The sequence below is a fragment of the Eleginops maclovinus genome, chromosome 9 (assembly GCF_036324505.1).
Source record: "Eleginops maclovinus isolate JMC-PN-2008 ecotype Puerto Natales chromosome 9, JC_Emac_rtc_rv5, whole genome shotgun sequence".
Lineage (NCBI taxonomy): Eukaryota > Metazoa > Chordata > Actinopteri > Perciformes > Eleginopidae > Eleginops > Eleginops maclovinus.
This window is the reverse complement of record NC_086357.1, coordinates 3,650,210-3,675,666: the sequence shown is the minus strand read 5'-3', so window position 1 is coordinate 3,675,666 and position 25,457 is coordinate 3,650,210. Positions and strand designations below refer to the sequence as shown.

At 41.1% G+C, this 25,457-nt stretch overlaps 1 long non-coding RNA gene and 1 pseudogene across 1 annotated transcript; both read right to left on the bottom strand.

The window, feature by feature from the left end:
- Positions 1 to 8,405, bottom strand: part of LOC134869104 (desmoglein-2.1-like) — a 32,128-nt pseudogene extending 23,723 nt beyond the window's left edge.
- Positions 8,406 to 22,470: 14,065 nt separating this feature from the next.
- On the bottom strand, positions 22,471 to 25,094 carry LOC134869902 (uncharacterized). Its single transcript, XR_010166468.1, has 2 exons — positions 24,189 to 25,094; positions 22,471 to 23,347 (listed from the first exon to the last, which is right to left on the bottom strand). It is a non-coding gene; the product is annotated as an uncharacterized LOC134869902 (long non-coding RNA).
- Between the last annotated feature and the right edge of the window lie 363 nt (positions 25,095 to 25,457).

The window sequence follows — 25,457 nt, the reverse complement described above, 5'->3', positions numbered from 1 at the left end:
CAGCCCTATATACCTATATTTACATTGTCTTAAAGTTAAAACCGGGCCTTTGAGTGCAACCATAATGTTGGTGTGCCCCGCGATGAAATTGAGTTTGACACCCCAACATAAGCTTTTGACTTCGTGTGGAGATCATCATAAACGTGTTACTTTTTGTAAAATTCCAATATCCAATGGAAAAATCCCAATGTTTTTTTTCAATAGAGTAACCCTTTGCGTTGCTGTTTTCCAGGTCGGACAACTGAAATACTTCATTATTACTGCAACAATCTAATAGAGTAGAGAGTATCAATAATTCTTTGGGAGGGGTCTGATATTTTTAGTCTTAGCTGTATTGTTTCTGCTGGATTCTTGCTTCATCTTTGTGGTTGATTGCACTTACTATGTGATCTGCTTTGCATCAAAGTTTCACCTGAAAAATCTAGTCTAAAATCTTGTGTGTTCCTGTGATCAGGGGAATATGAGAGGTGACACAGACACATCCCGCCACTCCCAGGGCATTAAGTGTCAAATCATAAAATATTGCACAAACATCACAAGTTACAGAAGAGTTATGACCCTTAGCTTCTTCAGAAAGGTGTGGCGTCATATCTTTAAGCGATTATTAAGTAGAGAGTATGACTCACGTGCATGACAACATTTTTTAAAATATTGATGTAATTCATTATCACTTTGGTAATTGCCAGGGGTGGGAGGTAACTGTACATGTACTCAAGCACTGTACTTAAATACAATTTTGAGATACTTGTACTTTACTTTAGTGCTGGGCGGTATACCGGTTCGCACCGAATACCGGTTTATATTTTCGTTATGATATGAATTTGTAATAAACCGCCATACCGGTGCATTTGATTACACAACGTTCGGAACGCTGTGCCGATCGACACTGTTTCAGTCAGGACCCTTTTCACTGTTGCGCATCTAATCACGCATGGTGCGACTGCGAGGGGAGGTAAACAGTGACTGGAGTGGTGTAACGTGGAGTGGAGTAACGTAACTGTGAATGGATAGGATAACCATGGAAAGTTCGGAAATCGACGCTGCAGAACATGCTGACACAGAAGAACTTGTGCCAAAAAAAGGAGCCGTGTCTGTTGTTTGGAAGTTTTTTGGTTTTAAAAAATCCGACGTCGACCAAACATCCATTTTATGCAAGTGTTGTCGGGCTAAAGTTGTCGCCGGAGGCGGCAACACGAGCAATTTGCTCCACCACCTAAGCCGCAAGCATGTCGTGGAATATCAAGAATGCATGAAGCTAAGGTCAGCACCCTCCACATCAGCAGGTAACACGGGGAAAGCTAAAGAAAAGTCGAGCCAAATGACACTTCGAGACGCGTTTGCTAGAGGGACTGCCTACGATAAAAAGAGCAAACGGTGGGTCGAGATCACAAATTCGATCACTATCCACATAGCCAAAGACATGGTTCCGCTGAGTACTGTCGAAAAGGAAGGCTTCACGAAGATGATCCACACGCTGGATCCTAGGTATGAAATACCGAGCAGAAAATATTTTAGCCAAGTAGCTATCCCCAACTTATACCAAAAGCACAGAGCTAAGCTGGAAACAGACCTAGCCACCGTCAAGCACTTTGCAGCAACGACAGATATGTGGTCCAGTCGGACTATGGATCCATACCTTAGTCTTACAGTACACTTCATAAGTGACGAGTGGGTGTTGGAAAGCCATTGCTTGCAAACCAGTTACTTTCCTGATGACCATACTGGAGAGTTACTTGCAGCAGGCCTACAAGAGGCACTTGATTCCTGGGGGCTTTCAGAACAGAAGCTAGTGGCCATCACAACAGACAATGGAGCCAACATCAAGAAGGCCATCGAGCTGAACCATTGGACAAGACTCCAGTGCTTTGGTCACAGGCTTCACCTAGCCATAGGTAAGCAATAATTATGATATTAATAGTGAACTATAATTGATAGCTTTAAAATTATATTAAAAAGGAGTTTTCTGTTATCCCTTATAATCATCATCATCATTATTATTATTGTTATTAACTTGATTATTTTCAACTTGTTATATGTGGGTTAAATGTAATACATTGGTTAGGGGCTAAAGTAAAATCAATGTTTTAATTAACATCAGGATAAGTGAACTAATATAATTATTTGTTGTTTTTACAGAGAGAGGTGTGAAAGACGACCGCATTCAACGAGCAGTAGGTGTCTGCAAAAAAATTGTGTCAGCCTTCTCATACTCGTGGAAGAAAAGGAGGGACCTGGCCATGGTTCAGAATGATCTGGGCCTTCCAAAGCATGTGCTCACAACTGAGACGCCTACCAGGTGGGGATCACGTCAAATGATGATTCAAAGAGTACTTGAACAAGAGAGGGCCATTAGTCAGGTTCTAAAAGATGACAAAAAATCAAGGCACTTGGTCCTTCACTGGCAAGATGTGGATGTCCTAGAGGCTGTCAACAAGGTGTTGAGCCCACTCCAGGACTTTACAGATGCCTTGTCAGGAGAGAAATATGTCAGTGTCTCCTACCTCAAGCCAGTGCTCAGTCTCTTCAACACATCCATTCTGGCAGAGGAAGAGAGTGATAATCAGCTGACGAAGGATGTGAAGAGAAACATTGCCTACTTGAATGAAAAGTATGCTGATGAGGACACAGATGACCTGCTTGACATTGCGTCTCTTCTCGATCCACGGTTTAGAACCAAGTATATGGACAAAGAAAAGGTGGAGCAGGTTCTACGCAGAGCAACCAGAGAAATAGTGTCACTAGTACAGGCTCAACAGGACACTCTCTCAGGGGCTGCTGGGGCAGCAGCAGCAGAGGCAGAGCCTGTTCCTGCTCCTGAGGAAAAAAGAAAAAAGACTTTGGCCAGCTTTTTCAAAAGGCAGAGCACCAGCACCACCAGCAGCAGCAGCAGCACTGTGTCAGAAGAGGAAAGCGTTAAAATGGAGCTGACCGTCTACTTACAGACCACAGAGGTTGACAGTGATGCAGACCCGCTGGACTGGTGGAGATGCCATCAGACAAATTTCCCTCGGATTGCCAAGCTTGCTCGGCAGTATTTATGCATCCCTGCCACCAGTGCTCCATCTGAGAGAGTGTTTAGCACTGGTGGCAATATTGTCACTTGCCACAGGGCTGCACTCAAACCAGATGCTGTGGACCGTCTGGTTTTCCTGGCTCAAAATTTGTAAATGCTGAAATGTGTGATTATTGTTTGCATTATACAGGATAATCCTGTGAGCTAAGTTGCACTATATATTTATTTTATATGTTCAATACTGGTTTTGAAGCAATACTTTTGAAGGAAGTTATAACTTATGCAAGTTGCATCATTTTATTTGACTATTTTATTTGTTTGACGTCCTCAAAGCAATTCAAGTCAATTCTTTTCTAATTTACTTGAATACAGTACCTGGGAACCAATGCAAGTTGCATTCTACTGTACTCCACTACAATACAGAAGTAAATCGTGTACTTTAACCCCACTAGATGTATTTATTACCTTCATTTACAGATTTGGATTAATGATGTGAGATACAATCAACCTTTAAATCAGACTTTAGTTTCACCTGGAGTAAATTCACAAGCTACCCTGCAGAATACAAAGTGATTAAAACTAGCTGCAAACTGTGAGCCCGGACTTTATATCTACTTAAACAATTCAATATCAATGTACTAAAGGATTTAAGTTTTTCTTGCATTACAAGTACATTTTAAGTACAAACTTCTTTTGTGTAGACAAAGTACATTTTACTAGTAATAAGTGTAATGGCTACAAATGTTTAAGTTGTGTAATGACCCCAACCCTTGAGGCAATGCACCATGGGAACATGACTTTGTGTTGGCCATTAAACCGTGCCCGTCTGGCGAGCTAGCTCGTTGCAACATAGGCTACTAGTTAGCATACCATTTTAACTCTCAACCAGCTGCTACTAATATTTTTGGGTCTTTTGAATCAGAAGACTGATATTTTTCACATGTTAGCAAGCTGCATTTAATACTGGAGAGGCTTTCCATGTGCAGTAATACATTAATTTTATTAATGAAGTATTTTAAATTGTTCTCCTGTTAGCTAGCTAGTTTTTCACTTGTGCTTTGCACTTGACTGTACGGACTGTTAGCGTAGGAGGAGAGACAAGGGCGACCCGGACCTATCCACACTGAAAATACGTTCTTACAAGTGTTACAATGTGATTCAACAGAATATTTTAAATGTGCCTTTTAGCCAGCGGATAGCTGGCAGCCTCTCTCTCTCTCTCTCACTCACTCACACAACTTTTGCCCGGTGGCAAGGCACGGAGCACCATTCTAACCTTGAGCGGAGGAGGGAGTCAAAATGCTCGCCAAGCTGAATGTTGAGAAAATGACTGTTACCTAGTTTGAACTGAAATTTGATTAAAATCAAATTTCCAGATACTTTTTTTTTTTTTTTTACTTAAATCCCTTATTTTGTTGTGTGCCATGTCACAGTAGGAGATGTTCCCTCGTTTAGGCTAACTCTGAAAAGAGGGCACAACTGTTTAAGCATTATAAGCAAAAACATGGAAATATTCTACAACAGAAGGGTTAACTGTTAACATCAGGAATCTCTATGCACATTTAAATCACTTCTATGGCATACACACACACACACACACACTCAGCAACCAAGTGTAGATGTTCCACCTCAATTAGCTGCTGAGGCACCCGATAGCGAATCTTACTCAGGGAAACCGTTAAGCCGTTACTTCTTCACCCTGCAGTTCCGCTGCAACTCTTACAACTTTTAAATCCAGGCTGAAAACATTTCTTTTTGCCGCTGCTTTTAATTGAACTGTTCTTATATAACATTGCACTGTGACTTTTATTCATGTATTTTATAGCCTACCTGTTGTGTTTATTTCATTATATTTGCTCTTAAATTACTGTTTTAAATGCCTTTTTATAATGTGTTTCTGCTGCACTACTTCTAAATGCTCTTAATGTCTTTCATTTTTATAAAGCACTTTGAGTTGCCTTTTGTTGAAAGGTGCTATATAAATAAACTTGCCTTGCCTCAAGGCCTGCTCCGTAAGTAGCTAACGTATTTCCTTATATTAATTTGTTGTTCGTACGTTTCATGGTAAAACGTTGTATTTTTTCAAATAAAGGCATTTATGAATAATTTCTGTTACTAATTTAATCAGCGTACAGTGTTGATCATCCATTCATGGCCAAACAACTGTTAACTACAACAAATTGGATCATCTTTAATATAAGACATGCAATGGAGAAGACATAAAATCAGTTCAAACGGGCTTTCCATTTCCTCTGTTTTACGATTTAACTGGCAAGGATGATATAATCTAACTTCAGTGGGAATCCTCTGCATCAATCAGGAGCAGCCTCAACTCAACCCATGTACTGTGGGGATCCTCATGTAATGCAGTGAAGTGACGGAGGAACTGCTCAACCTGCCTCCGGCTTTCTTTCTTCTTTTTGGACTCATTTATGCCCTGCATCTGGACTACATGAGAAACACTTCGGCCTAATTCAGCAGGTAATGCCTAATCTTGGCCAAAGTGTGAATTCACCCAAACTCCAAACTATGAAGAACTGAACAGACTGTATATTTAAGTATATAATTATCTTTCCCTTTTTTTTAAATCATGCAACTGGATGAATAACGGGAGGGCTACTGCTTTCTGCCCTCCAGCAGAATCTGAGATAAATGTCATTTTAATGATAAGATGCATGACATGTTCATGTTGTTATAAATGTTTCACAGAAAAAAGCAGAACGTTACTAATAGATACTAAGTTACAGTCCAGAGTGGTTCTATCTTAAATGTCTACTAAATTGCATTTAGTATTTGTAAATGCTCACCAGTAAAGTAAGCTTTTGTTTTTAAGTGCAATTAACTTGATAATGACTGTTTTGAACTCAAAATGCTTTCATTGCACCTTCACCAGCTTTGATAACACTTTAATGCATCAATCATTATAATTGAAACATAATACAGTGGGGCAAAAAAGTATTTAGTCAGCCACCAATTGTGCAAGTTCTCCCATTTAAAAAGATGAGAGAGGCCTGTAATTTTTATCATAGGTACACTTAACTATGAGAGACAGAATGAGAAAAAAGAAATCCAGGAAATCACATTGTAGGATTTTTAAAGAATTTATTTTCAGATTACTGTGGAAAATAAGTATTTGGTCAATAACAAAAGTTCATCTCAATACTTTGTTATATACCCTTTGTTGGCAATGACAGAGGTCAAACGTTTTCTGTAAGTCTTCACAAGGTTTTCACACACTGTTGCTGGTATTTTGGCCCATTCCTCCATGCAGATCTCCTCTAAAGCAGTGATGTTTTGGGGCTGTCGCTGGGCAACACGGACTTTCAACTCCCTCCAAAGATTTTCTATGGGGTTGAGATCTGGAGACTGGCTAGGCCACTCCAGGACCTTGAAATGCTTCTTACGAAGCCACTCCTTCGTTGCCCTGGCAGGTGTGTTTGGGATCATTGTCATGCTGAAAGACCCAGCCACGCTTCATCTTCAGTGCCCTTGCTGATGGAAGGAGGTTTTCACTCAAAATCTCACGATACATGGCCCCATTCATTCTTTCCTTTACACGGATCAGTCGTCCTGGTCCCTTTGCAGAAAAACAGCCCCAAAGCATGATGTTTCCACCCCCATGCTTCACAGTAGTTATGGTGTTCTTTGGATGCAACTCTGCATTCTTTCTCCTCCAAACACGACGAGTTGAGTTTTTACCAAAAAGTTCTATTTTGGTTTCATCTGACCATATGACATTCTCCCAATCCTCTTCTGGATCATCCAAATGCCCTCTAGCAAACTTCAGACGGGCCTGGACATGTACTGGCTTAAGCAGGGGGACACGTCTGGAACTGCAGGATTTAAGTCCCTGGCGGCGTAGTGTGTTACTGATGGTAGCCTCTGTTACTTTGGTCCCAGCTCTCTGCAGGTCATTCACTAGGTCCCCCCGTGTGGTTCTGGCATTTTTGCTCACCGTTCTTGTGATCATTTTGACCCCACGGGGTGAGATCTTGCGTGGAGCCCCAGATGGAGGGAGATTAGCAGTGGTCTTGTATGTCTTCCATTTTCTAATAATTGCTCCCACAGTTGATTTCTTCACACCAAGCTGCTTACCTATTGCAGATTCAGTTTTCCCAGCCTGGTGCAGGTCTACAATTTTGTCTCTGGTCTCCTTTGACAGCTCTTTGGTCTTGGCCATAGTGGAGTTTGGAGTATGACTGTTTGAGGTTGTGGACAGGTGTCTTTTATACTGATAACGAGTTCAAAAAGGTGCCATTAATACAGGTAACGAGTGGAGGACAGAGGAGCCTCTTAAAGAAGAAGTTACAGGTCTGTGAGAGCCAGAAATCTTGCTTGTTTGTAGGTGACCAAATACTTATTTTACCGAGGAATTTACCAATTAATTCATTAAAAATCCTACAATTTTTTTTTCTCATTTTGTCTCTCATAGTTGAGGTATACCTATGATGAAAATTACAGGCATCTCTCATCTTTTTAAATGGGAGAACTTGCACAATTGGTGTCTGACTAAATACTTGTTTGCCCCACTGTATATAATATTCTGAAATGGGGCAATCTGCATAATGAATACTTTTACTTTTGGTACTTTAAGTATATTTTGATGCCAATACTTTTGTGCTTTAACTTGAGTGACATTTTGAATGCAGGACTTTTACTGTAACAGAGTATTCCTACACTCTGGTATTTTTACTTTCACCGCCTCTGGTAATGTCATTTGGAGGGATAGTTATTCACTAATAATAATTCACACCCTTAAGAATAAAACTGTCTAATCTGAATAAGAGCTTGACCAAATCAGAAACAGGCATCCATTTAAAAAGTCATTAAATGAAAAATGATTATATTCAATCAGTCAAATTAAAACCGTTTCTAAATCAGGAATTGTATAGCCTAAAGCCCCGAACACCTGTCATCACTTAGATAGCAATATCAATATTTGGCAACATAACAATTAGTTATGAATTTTAATCTTTGATGTTTTTGAGCTTGGAGCTTGTTTTTAAATTTAAAGTTTTGTTTATAAATGTTTGTTTAAACCTAAATAATAGTTATGTGTATATATATAATGTATTTAATTACTAAATTTAACAGCTGGATAACAGCCAGTGTGCTTTACCGCACATTACTTAATTAACAATAAACATTAATATTTAAAAAGAGGACTTTATAGTAACGTACTATTGGAAGTTATACACTATTCAGAGAACAGCAGTTTAGACCCAGGAGAGTATGCAGGACTCACCGTTAACAGAAACAACGCAAACACAGGAGAAGTAATCCGATTCATGGCGGGAGAATAGTTCCGGTGTGCGCGTGAAGAGAGTCGATAGTCCTGCTGCGGCCGGTGCGAGGTCCGGACACACTGTGAGCTGATGGAGGAGAAGGGAGGCTTATAAAGGAGGAGGAACACACACACACACACACACACACTCAACAACTCTCTCACTCACACACACTGAGGCCCAATTCCAAACCACACCCTACCCACTCCCAGTCCTTGATGGAGTGAACTCTGTCTGTGGTTACACTCGCAGCTGAACGTGGCTCCCTTCTTTCAGGTGGACGGTGTAGAAACAGCGGCAAGCTTTGGAACAAACTCCCCTCTCTCTTGGAGAAACAGGTAATGCCGTAACTTTTTGTAACAACGGTTTCAAATCAGCATCTCCTGGACAAAAAAACATCATCAGCCAGGACCTCAAGTGGGAGCAGAACCTCAGCTCCCTCACCTAAAGCCCAGCAGAGGATGTTCTTCCTGAGGCAGCTGAAGAGATTCAACCTGCAGCATATCATCCGCTCTGCAGAAAGGGTGATCGGCTGCAATCTGCAGTCCCTCCAATACCTGCATGCCTCCAGGACCCTGAGGCAGGCCGGGAAGCTTGTGGCCGACCCTCCTACTCTGGACACAAACTGTTTACCCTGCTCCCCTCTGGCAGGAGGCTGCGCTCCATCAGGACCAAAACCTCCAATCACTTGAACAGCTTCTTCCCCTCCGCTACCGACCTCATTAACAAGGCCCGGGACCCCCACTGACACTGGCCCTCAGCCACTCTATAGACTCTATCACATTAATAAACACAATAGCAACAATATCTTGTTCATAGTGTCAGTCCTGCACAACCCTCCAAACTCTGCACATTTCACTGCACATATTTCATTTTATTTTTATGGGTATAACTATAGTTCATCCATATTCAATGTAACTATTGCTATATATAAATAAATATAGTTTTCTTAAAATTGTTTTATTTTTATGTATGCAACAAAAACACCAAGACCAATTCCTTGTACGTGGTTACCTACCTGGCAATAAACCTGTTTCTGACTCTGATTCTATAACAGTTATTTTTCAAATAAGTAATGGTAATAAAGTTAAAAACCTACGTGGTACTGCTTGTTTTATTGACACATAGTCATTCATACAGCAATAGATTTCACATGAAGTGCAGCTATAAGCCGGAAATGTTATTTTAGATAAAAGTCAGAGTCAAAATGTGCTGTTTTTAACAAGGAGCCTATGTTCTGATTGGCACCCTTTTTCCTATCAGAAGGAAAAAACAGGCTTTTTTTTATTATTCTTCTATTTATCTCTATATATACTATATAACTTATGTACGGTTTGCATTTCTATAATTGTACCATGTGTCTGTGGGAACCTAGAGAAAGATATTTAGCGAAACTGTAAATGATGAGGGTCTTTTGCATGGAACTCTGGGTGTGTTTCCACATGCGTTACATAAACAAACAGGAAGGGTGTGGTGCTTATTTCAGGTGAAAGCAGGTGTGTGTCTGTGAGTCAGGGAACCAGAAAATGAGCATGTTATTGATGTCACTTAGAGTCCTTCTAAGGACTGTTGGTGCTGCTGGCAATTTGGCACATACAGAGATATTATCAGGTGATGTGAGTTTTATGGGATGACAACATTGAACGAAAAAAAGCAATTAAAAAAGGGAAACGTTGAAAGATTTATTTTTAATTTTCTTTTCTACTGACACAAATGATGAAGAAAAAGGGGGGAAATATCTTCATCAGTTTGTGCCAGTAGTTGATGAGACCTACTTTTTCCTCTTCTTTTGCATGCTATACTACTAAACATCATTATTTTATTTTTTGACATATTAGACGAACACTTTTTCCAGCATGACTTTTTTCAAAACATTTTTGACATATTATAGGATGACCTTGTTTTCAATTTTTGGGGCACAGCATACTATGGATTATTTTCCTTTTATTCCACATACTTTAACATGTATTTTCGTTAACATACTATTCATTGACGTGTTTCATAACTGTCCACAAAATATCATCTTTGACCAATTCCTTGATGTTTTTTTAACATACTGTATCATTTTTTGTGACATTTTTCAACGTTCAATACTTTTTTTTTTACATACTTTAATAGGACGTTTGTCATATTTAAAGAAAAATACATCCTATGACTTATTTCAGGATATTTTATCAAAGTAGTACATATGATTATTAAAACTTACTATATAGATTTTTCTACAGACTATATGTATGTACAGTATGTGTCTGCAGGTGATGCATAATGCAGTAGTATTTATTTGAATCTGAAAAAGCGAAAAGAAAGTGACGCCCATGATAGATTAAAACGCTTTCTCGGAAAAATGGTTGTGTAACAGATTGGGCTGAACATGTCTCTTCCTGCTTTTCTGTGGAGATCTGTATCATGCACATACAGAGATTTCTTTGGAAGGTGCTTATTGTTATAGTCAGACCGGGTAGGGCAAGGCAAGTTTATTTATAGAGTTATTAAGTGCTTTACAGAACAAAATAGACAACATTGAGAAGCAAATGCAGCAGAAACACATTATAAAAATGGCATTTAAAAACAGCCATTAAGAAGTAAAGATAGTGGGATAAACACAATAGGTAAGAAAAACATTAATAATAAACACACTTAAGCGTGACATATGAACATCTCAATCAAAAGCAGCGGTAAAAAGATATGTTTTCAGTCTGGTTTTAAAAATAGCAAGAGTTGCAGCGGCCCTGCAGGATTCTGGGAGTTTATTCGAGATAGTGGGTGCATAAAAGCTAAACGATGCTTCTCCTTTTTTAGTTTTCACTCTTTGGACAAAAAGCAGACCCATTCCAGAAGACCTGAGAGTTCTGGATGGTTCATAATGTAGCAGGAGATCAGAAATGTATTTTGGGCCTAAACCATTCAATGCTTTATAAACCAGCAGCAGAAATTTGAAATCAGTTCTCTGACAGACAGGAAGCCAATGTAAAGACTTCAGAACTGGAGTGATGTGATCCACTCTCTCATTGTAAAGACCTCAGAACTGGAGTGATGTGATCCACTCTCTCAGTGTAAAGACCTCCGAACTGGAGTGATGTGATCCACTCTCTCAGTATAAAGTCTTCAGAACTGGAGTGATGTGATCCACTCTCTCAGTGTAAAGACCTCCGAACTGGAGTGATGTGATCCACTCTCTCAGTATAAAGACTTCAGAACTGGAGTGATGTGATCCACTCTCTCAGTGTAAAGACCTCAGAACTGGAGTGATGTGATCCACTCTCTCAGTGTAAAGACCTCAGAACTGGAGTGATGTGATCCACTCTCTCAGTGTAAAGACCTCAGAACTGGAGTGATGTGATCCACTCTCTCAGTATAAAGACCTCAGAACTGGAGTGATGTGATCCACTCTCTCAGTGTAAAGACCTCCGAACTGGAGTGATGTGATCCACTCTCTCAGTATAAAGACTTCAGAACTGGAGTGATGTGATCCACTCTCTCAGTGTAAAGACCTCAGAACTGGAGTGATGTGATCCACTCTCTCAGTGTAAAGACCTCAGAACTGGAGTGATGTGATTCACTCTCTCAGTGTAAAGACTTCAGAACTGGAGTGATGTGATCCACTCTCTCAGTGTAAAGACTTCAGAACTGGAGTGATGTGATCCACTCTCTTAGTGTTAGTGAGGCCTCGAGCCGCAGCGTTCTGAATCAGTTGCAGCTTTCTAATGGATTTCTTAGTGAGACCTGTAAAGACACCTTTACAGTAGTCCAGTCTACTGAAGATAAAAGCATGGACAGGTTTTTCTAGATCCTGCTGTGACATTAACCCTTCAATTCTAGAGATGTTCTTCAGGTGGTAGTAGGCAGACTTAGTAATTGCTGTAATTTGACTGTTGAAATTCATGTCTGAGTCCAGGACTACACCTAGATTTCTGGCCTTATTTGTTGTTCTAAGCTTTAACGACTGAAGCTCTGCGCTGATTTTTATTCTTTTCTCCTTTGATCCAAAAAGCATAACCTCTGTTTTATCTTTGTTTAATTGGAGAAAGTTCTGACTCATCCAGTCATTGACTTGCTCAATGCACTTACTCAGTGTTTTAATTGGAGCATAGTCTCCTGGTGAAATTGTTATATACTGTACATTTGTGCATCATCTGCATAGCTGTGGTAACTTATCTCGTTGCTTTTCATTATCTGAGCCAGTGGTAGCATGTAGATGTTAAAGAGAAGAGGCCCCAGGATGGAACCTTGAGGAACCCCACATGTCATATTTGTCAGCTCTGATGTGTAGCTGCCTATAGAGACAACGTGTTTCCTGTCCTTTAAGTAAGATCCAAACCAATTTAGAACTGTTGCCGAAAGTCCCAACCAGTTTTCTATTTGGTCTAGCAGTATGTTGTGGTCAACAGTGTCAAATGCAGTGCTGAGATCTAATAATACTAACACTGAGATTCTGCAGCTGTCTGTGTTTAAGTGGAGGTCATTGAAGACCTTAACGGCAGCAGTCTCGGTGCTGTGGTTCGGTCGAAAGCCTGACTGGAACACATCAAAACAGTTATGTGCATCCAAGAAATTACTCAGTTGTTTAAAAACTACTTTTTCACTGATTTTACCTAAAAAAGGGAGGTTTGATGTGGGCCTGTAATTATTCATTGCTGAAGAGTCCAGATTATTCTTTTTTAAGAGCGGTTTAATGACTGCAGTTTTCAGGGCTTGTGGAAATACACCTGAGTGAAGAGAACTGTTTACTATATGAAGTAGATCTGAGGACATGCTAAGAAAAACTGTTTTGAAAAAGCTTGTAGGTATAATATCAAGGCAGCAGGAGGAGGACTTCAGATGTTGAATGATGTCCTCTAGGTCTTTATCATTAATCTGATGGAATTGTGTCATGGTGTATGAATTGATTTAAGTGGACACAAGGACAACACATTTGCTGTACCTGATACAGAAACACCGACTACCTGTGAAAAGAATTGTTTGTTGGAGTGATGCTGATACTTAGTTTCCAGTGGCAACCTCTACAGAATGTCCGATCAGAACACAAAGGGGGAAAACGGCATCCAGAGAAATGTTATTGAGTCGTCCTATATTGAATATTCACACCCACAACACAGAGTACTGAAGTGATTGTACTTGCTGATATAGATATAGATACGTGTGTAATGTCTGTAAGGTGTGGTTCATTAGATGCACGCACACCATCGACGTAACAGAAGTGAGTGACTTAAACAATGAGAGCTACAACTATATAGGGCCAAGAAATAGGTGGTCAATTAACTGCCTGACCAAATCACACTGAACAATACAAGGAATAAACAGATTTGAAAACAAACAGATGGCCTTTTGTACAGCCTGTCTGATTTTCTGAATTTTTATCAGCGAAGAAGGAGGCAAATTCATTGCAGGCCCTGGTGTATTGAATTTCAGAGGCTACTGACACTGGGAGCTTTGTTAGTCTGTCCACAGTAGCAAAATGTCATGTGTTGTTTTTGACGATAATGTCGGAGAATAAAGACTGTCGTGCCTTTATTAATTGCTATTAACATGCTGAGTCAGTCCGTAGTTATCAAGAACACAGAACAGTTCTTTAGCCCCTCTGTCCTGGGGTTTTTCAACGTGAATATTAAAGTCCCACACAATGACTAGACGTTCAAAGTCAATACTCACTATAGACAGCAATTCAGTGAATTCATCAGAAAAGCTTGCACAGTATTTGGGTGGTCTATAAATGTAATGAACAGAGCTTGGGAGGAGCATTTCAGCTGAAGGGCTGCATATTCAAAAGATGGAAAGGTTCCATAAGAGGTCTGCTTGCTTTGAAGGGAATCATTAAACAAAATAGCAACTCCACCCCCTTTCTTATGCATTCTAGCCTGACTCATAAAACTAAAGTTGGGAGGGGTTGATTCGATAAGAACAGCTGCGCTGTTATTTTGGTCTATCCAAGTTTCAGTTCAAAACATAAAATCCACATTGTGCTTGGTGATAAAATCATTGATTAAAAATGTCTTTCCTGCTAACGACCTGACATTTAATGAAGCAAGTTTCAGCTTGTTGAATACACTTTTGTGTGACAAGCTGTGACCAACTGGGAATCGCAGCTAAATTTGATAAATTCACACTAACAGTTGAGCGCTTTCTGTTTCTAAGCTGATTCACCATTTGTAATCTATAACCTATCAACACAGATATCGGCCAAGCTATTGGCAGGCAGGGTCCCGGCATGTCCTGGAAAGATTTGAGAGTGCCATACGCCCTCGAGCCTGGACCCAGCACATATCAGTTAGAGCTTGTTGCCTTTTCTACACGCACATCCTTATCAGGCTCCGGAGACAGCTGATTCGGTCTCAAAGGGGAAGGAGGTGGTGCACGTTTTGTTTTGGATGATTGTGGTAGGCATGGGGATCAATACGGGGGAGCTGGTGCACGTGTCTGCTTCAGTGATTGTAGTTCAGGGACGGAGGTCAGCTTGCGAATCTCGTGAAATTGTTCAGGCAGGATTGTAGGCGGTCACTGAGCTGCTGGTTGGAGGAGTCTGGGCTCAGAAAGCTGGATGGCGGTTTGGGTGTTGAAGGGTGGCAGTCGAGAACCCTCCTTTTGTCTCATAGGTCTCCCATAATCATGACTCTCCTCAGGCAGCTGCAGTGATAGGTCTTCAAGGCTTTCTAAGCACTGTGTTGTGTCTTTCTCCTGTTTTGATTCCTCTTGTTGCTTGATCTTGGCATAGGGAGCAGATTGATGATGCAGGCAGTTGAATATGTTAGAAATAAACAATTTTACTCCTGACTTGTTCAGAAAAAGTCCATCTGCTTTAAAAAGATGTCTGCTGTCCCAGAAAAAGTTAAAATTGTCAATAAAATGGACAGAATGTTCAGTACAGGCAGTTGAGAGCCACGTGTTCAGTGCAAACAATCTGCTGAATCTCTCCTCTTCTGACTGGTAGTAGAGGGCCACTGATGAACACCTCAGCATTTAGAGAGCTGACAGTTTTCAAGAGACATTTAAAGTCTTCTTTCAGCACGTTTGACTGATGTTTGACATCATTCGTTCCAATGTGCAGTACCACATTTTTCACAGTCGGGTGTTCAGCCCCAATATGCAGGATCTGGTTAGCCAAGTCAGAGACCATATCCTTGGGAACACAGAGTACTTTGGTTTTGTTTAGACTTTTTAAATCTCTCACAGCAGAGTCACCCACTATCAGAGTTTCAGGCCTAGTCATTAGCTTTCCCTGTAGCCTTTTACTTTCCGAGTAACTTTTGGTCCTTACCCTGCTGTGTGAAGAAGACAGGTTATCCAGGTCATCAGAAAAAGATCTTGGGTTATGTGTCAGTGGAGCATATCTGTTCTGAAGTGGCACGCTTGGTTGTTTAGGAGGATTGTTTGCAGTCCTCCCTTAAGCAGCTGTCCACGGCTGATTCCTAGTATAAACTGGGGTTGAGGAGGCGCTCTGCCTGGGTGATATCAATGCAGGCCAGCCGGTCGCATCACAGACCTCAGAGCGCTGGGCTCTGCCGGTTATTTGTCCTCCCAAATCCCATGAAGATGATTTACTCTTAGGCTTTGCACCCAGAGAGTTCCAGGGAGGACTACCACTTGTAGATTTATCACCCAGCACAAAGCCCTCCTGTTCCTTGGAATCCTTGTAGCTGCTAACTAGCTGTGAGTTAGCATGCCCTTGTCGATTCTTTTGGAAAACTGGTAGAGTGGTGTCATTGCCACATAGTCCATTCACTTCCACGTTAACTTCCAACCGGTGCATTTTTATTTCGAACACGGCGATGTTCTGTAGAAGTTTTTGGAAGTCATCTGTAGAGAGGAGAGGGATTTTGCTGCTAACTAGATAAAGCTAAGGAGCACGCAGCACCAGCAGTCTAGGCTTTATCTGTTGCTAGGCCACGCTACTATCAGACTGAGGTCGTCGTAAAACTACTGAAATATGGCCAAAGCCCTCCGTCTATTTTTGAAGAATAACCGTCCCAGTGATAACTTTTTCAGAAGGAAGAATAGGAACAATAATCTAAAAAAGTAAGCAAGACTTCCGGTATGAAGAGAGAGGAGTAGACGTGTTTTCCTCCCGCTCCCTCGTTCCCAAGTTTTTGGTATGTAAAAACCCCGTTATTCACTTCAAACTTTGCAAATCGATATAAAATAGCTGAGCAACTTGATACATTAAGAAGACATGGCATCTAAAGCTACAAAGCATTCCAAGAAAGACTCTGTGCCTAAGGAAGACGTCGCTGTGGGCAACGTCAGCATGGCGGCGCTAACAAGTTTGTTGGAGAGCCATAAAGTGTCTCTTTCGGCAGAGTTTAAAACCGCTATCGCCGCACTCGAGTCTAAAGTTGACCTGGTACATGCGACCGTGTACGAGCTTGGGCAGCGCATTACATCTCTGGAGTTGAATGCAGACTCAGTTGACGGGCGCCTGTCGACTCATGAAGCTACATGCACAGAGCTGGCCGCTAGCAATGCTAAACTGCAGGCGAAAATTTCAGACCTCGAAGCCCGGAGCCGCCGCAACAATATTCGCATCATTGCTCTCCCGGAGTTGATTGAAGGCCCACTGCATTCTTCTCCAACCTATTACCCCAGCTTCTGGGGGACCAAATCCTGCCTACCTCTCCTGAGCTGGTCCGGGCCGACAGTTCATTAGCCGCAAAGCCAAAGCCTGGGGAAAGGCCGTGGCCTGTCATCATCCGTTTCCAGAACTTCCAGACCAAGGAAAATGTCATCCGCGAGGCCCGGAGGATGAGAGTGAACCTGCGGTACAAGGGGGGCTTTAAACCTATTGCCTATTATGAAGATTATATCCCTGAGGTTGTAGCGCAGCGAGCTCTGTACCGAGAGGTGGTGGCGCACCTGTTTAAGCTCGGACTCAGACCCGCTCTCCAATACCCGGCCAGGCTGATGATTACAACGGAGAACGGAGACAAAGTTCGGCTGTCATCTGTCGAGGAAGCTAAGGAATATCTTGCCGCTAAACAGAAGTAACATATCTGCTGTAAAACACAGTAATTATAGTTGGGTTTTGTTGTTTGCGGATGTGTGTGTGTGTGTGTGTGTGTGTGTGTGTGTGTGTGTGTGTGTGTGTGTGTGTGTGTGTGTGTGTGTTTGTGTGTGTGTGTGTTTGTTTGTTCCCCCCCCTGTTTTCTTGTTTTCTTTCTCCCCCTCCCCTTTTAATTTATTATCTGCTCAGGTAAAGGCACAACTTGAAGGACCAGGTCAATGTGTGGTAGAAATATCCGGTTTATTTCTTGGAACGTTAAAGGGATGAACAATATCACTAAAGCCAACAAGGTAATTTCACATTTGCAACACCTTAGAGGGGACATCTGCTTTTTACAGGAGACACACGGAAATGTCTCACGTCAAGAGGTCATGGATGGGTCACCTGTTTTATTCAAGGTTTTCCGAGAGGGCTAGTGGGGCTGCGATTATTATACACAGGGATATTGCCTTTGAACTAAACTACTATATCTGATCCAAACGGCCGATACGTTATAGTATCTGGCAAACTACAAAATACTCATGTGGTGCTGGCCTCACTATATGCACCGACTTGGGATGATGAGAAATTTATATCCAAATTCTTTACTTCTATACCTAATCTCAATGACCATCAAATTATAATTGGAGGTGACTTTAACCTGGTCCAGGATGTAGAACTTGATAGGTCATCCGCTAAGCAGTCTACTCTATCTAAGTCGACCAAAGTCCGAAAATTTCACGCCGACCAGCTGGGCTTGAGGGACCCGTGGAGGACTAAGTTTCCCACCAGTAAAGTTTTTTCTTTCTTTTCACATGTCCACCACACTTAGCCTACTCACGGATAGACTTCTTTTTACTTGACAATAAACTATTACACAACGCTCTCTCCTGTGAGTATCATAGCATAGTTATCTCCGACCATGCACCCACTTCTGTGGTAATCAAATTTCGCCATGGTAGACCACCCTCTAAATTCTGGAGATTTAGCCCTCATTTGTTGTCCGAACCCAAATGTAAGGCTTTCCTTGCAACACAAATCACATTTTTCTTTGAGATAAACAATACTCCGAATATTGGCAGTGGTATACTTTGGGAGTCCTTTAAGGCTTATCTTCGCGGTCAGATCATTTCTTTTGTCTCCCATTTCAGGAAATCGGAGCAATCCAAATTGACAGAAATTTCAGCTGATGTCCGCAATTTAGACATCCAATACTCGGTTAATCCCAACTCTATTTTGTATAAAAAACGGCTTCAGCTTCAATCTCAATATGATCTGACACTGCTGAAATCAGTAATATCTTTTCAAACTACTATTCTGAATTATACACCTCAGGGTGTTCTGCACAGGATTGGGACAGCCAGCCCTAACCCCTTAGACACTCTAGTTTATCCCCAAGTCGATGGGAGTGGTTCTGGTGATCTGGGATCTCCATTAACCATCTCTGAAGTTACAGAGGCTATCAAATCTTTACAGAGTGGTAAATCGCCTGGTCCTGATGGCTACACCACAGAGTTTGAAAAAACTTTTTGTTCTGTACTTGCCCCGATCCTGGTGAGAGTATTCAATGATGCCTTTCTGAAATGCAAGTTACCACCTACTTTGTGGGAGGCCTCAATCACTCTGTCATTGAAGAAGGATAAGGACCCACTCTTGTGGCAGCTACAGGCCGATATCCCTTTTAAACGTAAACTTTAAGATCATGTCTAAGGTTCTATCTAGCTGTCTCCAGAGGGTTATGCCAGGCCCGATCAATCCCGACCAGACAGGCTTTATCTCGGGATGACAGTCATTTTTTAATACCAGGAGGTTGTTTACATTATTTATTCTCCCTCTACTAATTCCCCTGAAGTTGTTCTCTCTTTGGATGCGGAAAAGGCTTTCGACAGAGTATAGTGGGGATATCTGTTTTATATACTTAACAAATTCAGTTTCAACAAGGACTTTGTTTCATGGATTCAACTCCTCTATACGTCTCCCGTAGCTTCAGTCAATGTCGACGGTGTTAAGTCGGGTTTGTTCTCGCTCTCTCGTGTTAATTGGTTTACCTCTAAAAAATATGCTCCAGGCACTGAAGGCAGATGATTTTTGATGATTGTGATTGAATGTTTCAATCTGAAATATTGTTTATTGTGGATGTTTGCAACAATTCATAGAATGCCAACACCCTTTCTGAAGAATCTCATTCATTAGTGTATTGACAAAATGTATTATTAGGGTAGGTTTTGGTTATCAAAATTGATAAAAAGAGACGAACTGTTAGGGAATATTTTTGCTTAAGTGTTTAACCTTTGACCTAGTTCATAATGTTCTCCTTCCTCTGTCTGTATTGCCATGGCATAGGTTTTCAGCCTAGGTGCTGTTATCCTGTTGTTCCCATACTGGATGCGAGCTCATGCTGAGCTAAGATTGGTTTTATTGTTTTGGGACAGCTGGGCGCCAGGTTATCTGGCACCAGGTGCTCTTGTACGCATATTCTATTGACCTAGATGACAGGTTTTAGTTAGATGTAGGGTCCATATTTGTTTAGCCTGGTGAAGAACGTTGGTTGTCCATTCGTAACTGGTTAAAACCTCGTATTGTAGTAGAGATTTTCAGAATTGGTCGGGCAACCGCTCTATCAACTTGTGGCTGCAGCAACTGTCTTGTCAATTCTCTGGCCGTTAACTTCATAATAAACCTTCAGTGTTTGCCATCAAAGTTCCAGCTCTCCCAGTGTCTCTCTGAGTTTTGTTTCCATTGCTTCAGAAGTTTCCACCACAATTACAATACAATTTTTCTGTGGAACGGATTTGATTGTGAAGCAATGGAAAGAACGCTGGACTAAAATGCAGTCATGCACTAATATTTTTGATGGCAAATGTGGGGGGGTTCAAACAACTTTTTTTTTAAGGTGAGGGGGACCAAATTATATTGTGACAACGCCCATGTAATGAAGAAAATATGTCTCTCTGTTGTCAAAATAAAACAGGAAGTGGAAGAACATGAATAACTAAACAAACGTGAAACAAGAACATGACAATCACGAACATGACTATTTATTGTGTTGTATATATTTACTGTAACAGCAGTCTGTTTCTCAGCAAACTCTCAAGTCATGCCATCTAAACACACGAGGAAGGAGTTCAGATTGAGTTTAAATACCGTATGCTGGTTAGTAACAGAATCAGAACAACTGCAAATGAACGAGCAGCATTATAATATTGTACAACGAAAGAAAACTAAGCGAAGGTCAAAAGAGGATTGTAAGGAGGGACTATTTCTTGAGCAGAAAGTAGTTCCAATCAATCCTGCTGCGGGAGAAATAAAGAGGACACAAAACTTTATAATTTAACCATTTATTTATTATTTATGTAGGACACGTCGTCTGTGTAAGCTTAACAATTGCAGTTCTCAGTTAATTTTGGACTTTAGAAACAGTATTCTACGGAATCCTCTCACCTTAAAGTACAGTTCTGGACAAATATTTTAATCCCCAACTTTTCATTTTTACTTTGAATCAAACACTTTGATGGTGCTGCTTCTAAAACAATATTGAGATTATTTTTTTTCAACAGAGTTAATAACTTGAAACTCAAAATACAATAAACTGGGTGAATGTCACCTTTTTATGAAGATGTAAGGATTTCGTTCGACCACTAGAGAGAGGTGTTTAGCCGAGTATGCTTGACTAGTCAGGGGACCACACCATTGTTAGTATTAGAGAGGCAGGGATCCTTTGTAATAGTAGTGGACAAAGTGCATTTTTCTCATAATTCAGACAGCCTACATCTGTAAGACTCTATATTTACCATCACTAAAGGAAATGTTCATTAACATCTGATTTATCCCGTGTGTAAAAAAACAAAATGCCCTCTTCTTTCAGAAATCGGCTTTTTGTTGAGTTGCTAGACTATCTTATTTAGCCTTTATTAATAAATATAGAATAAAAGCATCAAAGACTTAAAAACACTGCATTTAATGGCTTGTTGCCGTCACTGTTTTTGCAGTGAAGAAAAAATTGTTTTCAAGAAAAAATGAGCATTAAAAAGGTAATGGCAGAAGGAGGGAAATTTGTTTGATAGCGTTGTCTGCTTTGAAGTTAAATGTTTGCTGAGTTACTAGCACACTAAAATGACACATAAAGCATCATTATTTAAACTGACACTCACAGAGCAAAATGTCAGCTCTAAACACACTTTCAGCTCTGCACCCAGTTTGCAATTCAACATCGTTCTTTTTGTAAAAAACGGCACACAGTTTTCAAAGGAAGACACAGAAATCTGACATATTCACTTGCTTACAGTACATCCTTATTGAGTCAACAACAAAGCAGTTTAGTGTTTATGGTCATTAGGCATGAGTATTTGTTTATTGGGTTATGTTTGTAACATTTTTAATGGTTGTGGTGTTTGGAAAATGGCCAACAAATTCAGAGTTTTTTAGTTGTTTAGAGTTTTAGAGATTAGAGCTGAGGATTTGCCGTTTGAGTGTGAGTCTTGAATATTGACTTGATATGAAGCTGTTGTGAGAACAGGAAACAAGGAAGTGGTCATAATAATTGAAGTTGCATAAGAGCACACAAGATAAGTGGGATGTGGTGGTAATCAAAAATAAGAAAAAGAGGCAGCTGTGTGTCATACTTTGGAGGGTCAAATATTTGAGAGATGGCTTTGGACTATAAATAGGCTAGAAACTAAATGTGAAGTTATTTTTTATCTGCAGCCGCGGGAAAAATTAGGAGACTACTTCAGCATTATCATTTTCTCTTGATTTATTATTATAGTATGTCTTTTAGTTAAATGATTTTTTTGTATTGTATTCTATAAACTACTGACAATTTCTCTCTTTCTCTCGCTGCAGCTCTCAGAAAACACTCTTTCACACGAGGGTCATACTTTGGAGGGTCAAATATTTTAGGGTTTTCTAAGGCAGAGATGAATTTGGACTATTAATAGGCTACAAACTAAATATGAAGTTGTTTTTGATCTATTTCATCCAGAGACAATGTACAATATGTGAAATAAGAATGGTTTGAGTAACCTCCATCCATTGGCCTGACGGTCATACAGCTTCAGCCTTTATGCTGCAAATACCTCTCCAACCTATCAATTCATCCCCCCTCTCCCTTTTATCCCCCCTCACATCTTCCTCTTACTGCTGTAATGGAAACTTCTGGAGTATGGAGTCGTAACACAATGAGAACATGGGAGAGCTGGAACTTGATGGCAAACTCTGAAGGTTTATTATGAAGTTACGGCCGGAGAATTGACAAGACGTGTGCTGCAGCCACGAGGTGACACAGCAGTTGCCCGACCAGTTCTGAAGATTTCTCACGCCGGTCCGATGTATTCAGCTGGTTCTGAGAGAATAAACAACATACTGCATGACAAGATCAAACAGGCAACGCACTATAGGAAGGAGTAAGGAGACAAAACACTGAGAGCACAGCAGCCCAAGGTTGCATTTTCTTCTTTCTCTCAAAATGATATCCGTCTCAAAGGCTGACAAAGAACATTATTATAACATCATAAAACATAAAATAAAACTGTATTAATGAACCTTTGAAATATAAATGTAATCTTACAAAGCGCATGAGTCAATAATAAAGCAGTCACATGCGAGTCACAGCCAATGAGATCAAAGCTTGAACTTATAGGTTTCTGATGTCAGAATGATTATATATTATAGGTCTCTATATGTGGATACAATGCTAGGCTGCTGCCTGACTCACTGCTGCTGTTTTCCTCTGATTATGAGAAAGGAACACATGTTGTGATAATGAAGCTCTGTTTTGTTATGAAGCCGATGGCGTGGATACTGAGGCGACTTATTTCTGTTTAAATTAACTCAAAGACCAGGCACAGCTCTGAATGATGTCAGAGGGGGTTTCCAGCTGATTCGTAAAGGCACTCGCTTTTTTCTTTCGACTAATAGACTAAATATTTGGCAACTACTTTTTTCGCCGACTAACGTTTAATCAACTAATTGGGGGCAGCCCTAGTCCTGATACATCCCATGCCCTGATCCCTGAATTAGGTCTTGACCGATCACCACTCCTCCACCCACTTGTGGCGGAATGCTCAGTAGCGGCACCTCCTGTAAAAGATCAATGATCCAAATGTTAATACACAGTCCACAGTTATTCTGCTGCCAGCGTCAAAAGTTAGCTTTCAAGCAGACATCATCTCAAGCAGTATGAGTGAGAGAATTCCCTTCTGCAACAGTACATTTCGTGTGATCATGAGGTTTACACCGATCAGCCATAACATTATGACCACCTGCCTAATATTGTGTAGCGCCATAGTTTATGGCCGCTGTATGCAATCTAGGCATAGTTTCAAACATCATTAATACTTAGTTGGATTTTGTTTTCTTTTTTTCCCCCCAATTTACAGCGCCCCCCATGGATGGAGGCGCCCTTAGCATTCGCCTATACTGCCTATGCCCAGTGCTGGCCCTGATATATACAACAACTCTCAGTCCCTCATGCAGACATCCTGCTGAATACACAGACACACAATTTGAGCTACAGTAGCTGCTCTGTTGGATCAGACCACACAGACCAGCCTTCCTCCCCCACAGCATCAATGAGCCTTGGCCGCCCTTGACCCTGACCACAAGCTTTCCTTCCTTGGACCACTTTTGGTAGGTACTGACCACTGCAGACCGAGAACCCCCCACAAGAGCTGCAGTTTTGGAGATGCTCTGACCCAGTCTTCTAGCCATCAGAATCTGGCCCTTGTCAAAGTCGCTCTCATCCTTACGCTCGCCAATTTTTCCTGCTTCCAACACTTCAACTCTGAGGACATAGTGTTCACTTCCTGCCTAACATATACCCCCCGACAGGTGCCATTCTAACAAGATAATCACTGTTCTTCGCTTCACCTGTCTGTGGTCATAATGTAATGGCTGATTGGTGTATTTATGTTGCTCTCACCGTGTTCTGGCCCTGGCCCTCAGTGCGGTAGTTAATGAGATAAGATTTGGTGTCCAAAAGGCATCCCAGATATGCAGAAGTACAGCAACAGAATAGATACTGTAAAAACAACAGCAAAGGGTTACTGAAAGGCTACTTACACATGGTGTGGGGAATGCAGTGTTGCTCTGGGGTTATCCAAAAAAGGTGCAGTTTCATTTTACATGGCACACTAACTTACCAGGTAACCAACTGGCTAGATCAATTACCTAAACCAATATGTGCTTATGTTATATCCTATGAAAGGCAACCATGTACTTATTTACTACCTTCACCATTTAATTACTTTTAGGAGTGTGACAGTCTGGCTGCTTGAGTGTGTCACGACCAGGCTACCTCCTGGACAGACCCAGAATCTAAAAGGGGTCCTATTTTGCTCATTTTCAGGTTCATATTTTTATTTTCTGCCTCTACTGTGACATGTCTCCATGCTTAAATGTTGAAAAAGCTCTTTATTTTTCTCATACTGCCTGTGCTGGGGCACCTTTTCTCACCCTCAGCTCAATCTGCTCTGATTGGTTAGCTGGCCAGCTCTGTTGTGATTGGTCAACCGCTTATGCCCCTTTCCCACCAAATAAGTTCCAGGGCAAGTTCGGAGGTAGTGCCTGATTAAGCACCGGTTATTCCTGTTTCCACCGCAGCGGCTCTTGGCCCCAGGAAACCTGTTCTTAGCTGGCCTCACTCGGCTACCCGGCTAGAAGTCAGAACCAAATATGTCACATTTGCATCGGAGGCTGGGGTAGGGGCGCTGAGCTAAGTGACTCGAATGCGACCACACACTAAAATGATATAAAGTGAGGCTACACTAACCCGAGTTAGTGTGATGCTGTTGGTTTTAACCTGACTTTTAATGACCGTCCGTTCGCTGTTATCTCCCGCTGTTATCTCCCGTTTTGAAGACTACTCTCAACTGTTGGCAAGGCTGGTAAACAACATGTAAAGCATCTTGATCTGAAGAAGAAACAACGTGATAAAGGCGTACCTTCTGTAAAGCAGAGTACTTTGGCATAATACGTCCCGTTGATCAGGTATGGAGACTCTCTATCTGGCATCTTGTTCAGTTTGATGTCAGCTGTTTTTGGGTCGATGGTAAACCAGTTGTCAGGGTCTGAGCCTTTGGCGTACCTACAGGAGAAAACGCTGTGTCAGTTATCACGATTGAGTGTAGAAAACTAAGCTGACGTACTTTAAACCACAGAGCCCTTCGTCTATGTGATTTTGCACTGACCT